Consider the following 6,000-nt stretch of genomic DNA (forward strand, 5'->3'; position numbering starts at 1 on the left):
GTATAGGTATTTTTTTTCCAGTTTTATGGGCAGAGAAATTGTGAGCCATGGTATGACTGTGGTTTATTCACTGTGAATGTAAAAGAAAGACAACGTTAGCAGAAAGAGCCAATCTTCCCTCAGTTTTTGTTCCTTCTTTCTTTCTGCTTGTCCTTTCTGTCTCTGGTATCCTTCCTTGGTGTCTCCTCCATTGAAGTAACCTACCTCTTTGTTTGTTTTTCAGATCTTTCATTTGTTTGTTTTGTTTTATAATGGTACTTGCTAAGCATTTACTATGTACAGGCACTTTACTAAGCTCTGGGGTAGATAGAGGATAAGCAGATAAGCAGATTGGACACAGACCCTGTGCCACATGGAACTCAGTCTAAATTGAAAGGAGGAAGATTTAGACTGTAAGCTCCATGTGGGCAGGGAACAAGTCTATCACCTCTGTCATATTGCACTCTCCCAAGCCCTGCACACAGTAAGCACCCAACATGTATGACTGATTGGTTGATTTAATCCCCATTTTACAGATGAGGTAACTGATGCACAGAGAAGATAAGTGACTTTCCCAAGGTCTTACAGTAGACAAGTGGAAGAGCCAGGATTAAAATCCAGGTCTTCTGACTCCAAAGCCCCATACTCTTTCCCCTAGGCCAAGCTGTTTCCCTGCCTTTTTGTGTTAAACCATCAGAGAACCCTTTCTTGTAACTGTGGGGAACAGCAGGTAAACAAAATCTGGGGGTTTAAACAAAATCTGGGGGTCCTAGTCTGCCTCATTTTTAAAGGCCTATCGGTTTCTCTCAGACAAGCTAGTGGACCTGCATTGATGTAGAAAAATAGCAACTCCTCAGTAGAGTTTGGGGAAGAGAGAGACAAAGAGACAAATACAGAGTAGTCAGATGTAGTGCATTGTAGATTCTACTGAATTGAGCATCATAATTTAAACTGCCCTGCAGCAGGTGATTCCATTATCACCATTCTAATAATAATAATAAAAATTATGGTATTTGTTAAGCCCTTACTATATATTCCCAGCACTGTTCTATGAGCTGCAGTAGATACAAGGTAATCAGGTTGTCCCACGTGGGGCTCACAACCTTAATCCCCATTTTACAGATGAAGTAAGTGAAACACAGAGAAGTTAAGTGGCTTGCCCAACGTCACAAAGCAGGTAAGTGGCAGAGGTGGAATTAGAACCCATGTCCTCTTACTCCCAGGCCTGTGCTCTTTCCACTAAACCATGATGTTTCTATCTAGACTGTAAACTCGTATTGGGCAGGGAACATGTCTGCTAATTCTGTTGTGTGAGTCAGAGGACCTGAGTTCTAATTCCAGCTCCGCTACTTGTCTGCTGAATGACCTTGGGCAAGTCTGTGCCTCACTTTCCTCTTCTGTAAAATAAGAATTAAGACTGTGAACCCCATGTGGGACAGAGACTGTGCCTAACCCGGTTATCTTGTATCTATCCTGGCTCTTAGTACAGTGCCTGGCATTTAGTAAACCCATAACAAATTCCACAATAAATACATTGATTGATTGCTTGACTGATGAATGAATAGCATCAGTTTCCCATAATTTTTATATATTTTTCCCAGTAATATGGAGCCTTCCAGGGCCACTGTACAACTTGGAGGCCAGCTAGTACCTGTGGTGGCGAGTTCTGAGGAATTCTGCCAGCAACCCAGCATTCAACAAAACCTGCTCTATGGGAAGCAGTGAGAAGCAACATAGTGTAGTGGAAAGAGCACAGGCCTGGGAGTCAGAAGGTCATGGGTTCTAATCCCGGCTCTACCACCTGTCGGCTGTGTGACCTTGGGCAACTGACTTCACTTCACTATGCCTCAATTACCTCATCTATAGACTGGGGATTGAGACTGTGAGCCTCATGTGGGACAGAGCCTGTGTCCAACCTCATATACTGGTATCTACCCCTGTGCTTAGCAGAGCTTGACACACAGTAAGCACTTAACAAATACCACAATTATTATTAGCATTATTAAGGGGGCATTGGGGAGCACCAGGGAGACTACTGGTCCAAGCCTCTTCCCTATCCAGTATTGCTAGTATGTCCAACAGCAACACAGACAAAGGTGGTGCTTGGGTGCCATTGGAGGCTAGGTTTAGACTTCATTCATGCCTTGCTCAGCACTGAACAGACCCCAGCTGTCACCAAACTGTAAAAGAGGTGGTGGGAAGCATGATGTAATAGCAGTAGTAATAATAGCATGTATTAATCACCTACTGAGAACAAAGCACAACAGGAAGCAGCATGGTCTAGTGGAAAAAGCACGGGCCTGTGCGTCAGAGGACCTGGGTTCTAATCACAACTTTTCTAATTGCTCTGCCAAGTGCTAGCTATGTGACACCTTGGGCAAGTCACTTAACTTCTCTGGGCCTCAGTTTCCTCAAGTGTAAAATGGGGATTTGATACCTGTTCTCCCTCCCACCTAAGACTGTGAGCACCATGTGGACAAGGACTGTGTCTGACCTAACTGACATATAGCAGCGTGGCTCACTGGAAAGAGCACGGGCTTTGGAGTCAGAGGTCATGGGTTCGAACCCCGGCTCTGCCACTTGTCAGCTGTGTGACTTTGGGCAAGTCACTTAACTTCTCGGTGCCTCAGTTACCTCATCTGTAAAATGGGGATGAAGACTGTGAGCCCCACGTGGGACAACCTGATTCCCCTATGTCTACCCCAGCGCTTAGAACAGTGCTCGGCACATAGTAAGCACTTAACAAATACCAACATTATTATTATTATTATTATTATTAAAAGTGTTTGACACATAGTAAGTGCTTAACAAGTACCATAAAACAAACAAAAGCACTATACAAAGCACTGAAAAAAACACATGGGTGAGAATTAGTACATTAGACATGGCTTCTGACCAGGAAAGAGAGGGCTAGAGACAGATATGTAAAGAAAAACAGTGAGATCACAAAATAACATAAAAGAAAAGGACAGGGATGATAATACTACTACTACTACTACTAATAATAATATTTGTTCAACACTTACTATGTGCTAAACATAGTACTAAGCACTGGAGTAGATAATATATAATCAGGTCAGACATGGTCTCCCTGTCTCATAAGGGAAGCAGCATGGCCTAGTGGCAAGAACATGGGCTTGGAAGTCAAGGGTTGTGCATTCTAAATCCACCTCTGCCACTTGTCTGCTGTGTGACCTTAGGCAAGTCACCTCACATCTCTGTACTCAGTTACTTTATCTGTAAAGTGGGAATTAAGAATGTGAGCCTCCTTTGGGACAGGGACTGTCTCCAACCCCATTACCTTGTATCTACCTTAGCATGTAGAACAGTGCTTGGCATATAGTAAGCCCTTAACTAATACCATAAAAATTATTATTATTATTATTTTATGGGGCTCCTAGTCTAAGTGGGAGAAAAAATTTTGAATCCCCATTTCAGAGTTGAGGAAACTGACACACAGAGAAGTGAAGTGACTTGCCCAAGGTCACATTGTAGACAAGTAGCAGAGCCAGGATTAGAAGGATGTTAGCTCTTTGCATCTAAAATTAAAGTTGTAGAATGTGAATTCCCAGGGTTAAAGGGAATATTATTTTAGAAACTGATTGGGGGGGGCAGTTTTTTATGGGGGTATTTATTATTACACTAGCATTTGTTGCATTTGGGTTTTTTTTACCTGCACAGGGATCCAAGGAGGTGGGTTCCCGTTCTTCTGTAAAAGGGAAGGTGATGAACAGAGTCTGTGCTGCCTAGGCCTTGGTTCCTCAAAGGCTTACCACCATTATGAACTATGACCATTGTATTTGGCTAAGTCCTCCAATATGACTGAATAAACTCTCACAATACATTGCCACCTCTCCATTGTTTAAGTGGTTTTAACTGATATAGTTTATCAGCTTATCACTGGGAGACAAAAAGGGATTAGATCCAGGGAAGAAGGAGGTGAGATATTTGGTGAACCTCACTTCTACTGAAACCTCTTTGTCCCATTCCACTGACACCCCTCTCCCGGACCCCCCCTCAACCTCCTCTGGATCACCCCCTGACGGCTCTCAGAGGGCAGTGGTGGTGACACGATCCCCTGGGAGTCTCCCTCTGCCTTATCTCTGACTCCCAGAAGTCAGTCAATTAATCATATTTCTTGAGTACTTACTCTGTGGAGGGCACTATACTGAGCGCTTGGGAGAGTACAATATAATAACATAGAGACATTCCCTGCCCACAACGAGTTTACTGTAGAGAGGGAGTGGCAGTGCCATTATGACACCCCAGACATGAATGTGGGAGATGGGAGATGAGTTTGGTGGTGCAACAGAGTGTGGTGGGGCAACAGGGTAGGGGGCGGGAAAAGATATTGACTTTGATTTTTCAGAACCATCCTCTCTGTCTCTCTCTCAGTCTCTGTGTTCCACTATAATAATAATGTTGGTATTTGTTAAGTGCTTACTACATGCAGAGCACTGTTCTAAGCACTGGGGTAGATACAGGGGAATGAGGTTGTCCCACGGGAGGCTTACAGTCTTCATCCCCATTTTACAGGTGAGGGAACTGAGGCACAGAGAAGTGAAGTGACTTGCCCACAGTCACACAGCTGACAAGGGGCAGAGTTGGGATTCGAACCCATGACCGCTGACTCCCAAGCCCGGGCTCTTTAATAATGTTGGTATTTGTTAAGCACTTACTATGTGCCGAGCACTGTTCTAAGCACTGGTGTAGATACAGGGGTAATCAGGTTGTCCCACGTGAGGCTTGCAGTCTTAATCCCCATTTTACAGATGAGGAAACTGAGGCATGGAGAAGTAAAGGAACTTGCCCACAGTCACACAGCTGAGAGCCACACTGCTTCTCTATGATTTCAGTCCAAGTGAAGACTGGTACTCTTCCAGTCAATCAGATCCTGTCTGCAGGAACCAATCAGAGGACATCGTTCATGAGCATGGCATAAAAACAAAAATACCCTTCAGTTTGATTGAAGATGATCAGAAATGGGTTCCTAAGGACAACTGTAATTCAAACACATCTCAGGTGATGTACACCTGTATTAGATACCCTAAACAGCAAAAGGTCGTATCAGGATACCACCCTGATAGACTATGGAAAGGGAACCAAAAGCCAGAGGATATATTAAAACTTCAGTTATGGTGCTATTCAGAGCTTCACAACTCTGGATTCCCAGACCAACATCAAAGAGGAGATTATGCTTTCTTCTCCAGTTTCATAGTCAGCTTCTTTATAAGCTGACAGTTCCAGGACACTTTTTCACTGGGAAAAAAAAAATACCCAAACCCTGTTAGGGAATTAAAACAAATGATATTCTTCAGGGAAGAAGTCTACTCTAACAGTCAAATTGAATGTCTTTCCAAAGTCCTTACAAAAAACTTCTACTCTGCTGAAAGAGGATGCTATTCATCACAAATGAAAAATGACAATAAGGTGTTTGTAAAAGCTGCCGTCCGGCAAAACACTTTTAAAGTAATAAGGCCCTAACCCCATTAAAAATGTCCATGCTTCTTTTTGAGACTTTTGATCTCAGACTATATAGGCTCCTTCAGATGATGGAATTGCTGTCTTGAGCACTTCCTTTCAGTCCGTGGGTAAAGAGTGTCATATTGATGACTCACCACCATCTATACTGTTGTTGACCTCTCCATGCACCAAATGAATAGCAGCCCCGGTCATATACACGTCAAGCTGAAGAAGCAGGAGAACAGTTCTCTGGAGCCGGGATAACTATATTAAGACAGACAAGGACAAGACAGTGACATGATTTCAGTGCGTTCAAATAACAGCAGAAGGATAGCATAGAAAAGAGATGTTGTTTGTTTTCTCAAAAGGATATATTTGGGAATAAATGAAAAAACTGAAAGAATATAACCAGAGGTAGAGAACAGCAACATAACGAGGGCCTTACTGGACAATATGCTGATGCATACGTAGTGTAACTGGAAATTAGGGGATTGAAATTCCTCACTAGTGATGATCTTTCTAGTTGAGAGTTATAAACTAGCAATGTAATTTAATGTA

The 6,000-nt window shown here is 43.0% G+C and overlaps 1 long non-coding RNA gene across 1 annotated transcript in view; it reads right to left on the bottom strand.

Annotated features, from left to right (window-relative positions):
• Positions 1 to 5,700, bottom strand: part of LOC114811115 — an 89,782-nt gene extending 84,082 nt beyond the window's left edge. Inside the window, exon 1 of the long non-coding RNA XR_003758818.2 lies at positions 5,598 to 5,700. This is a non-coding gene — a long non-coding RNA (uncharacterized LOC114811115). The remainder of the gene's footprint in view (positions 1 to 5,597) is intronic.
• Between the last annotated feature and the right edge of the window lie 300 nt (positions 5,701 to 6,000).

This window comes from Ornithorhynchus anatinus, chromosome 4 (assembly GCF_004115215.2).
Source record: "Ornithorhynchus anatinus isolate Pmale09 chromosome 4, mOrnAna1.pri.v4, whole genome shotgun sequence".
NCBI classification, from domain to species: domain Eukaryota; kingdom Metazoa; phylum Chordata; class Mammalia; order Monotremata; family Ornithorhynchidae; genus Ornithorhynchus; species Ornithorhynchus anatinus.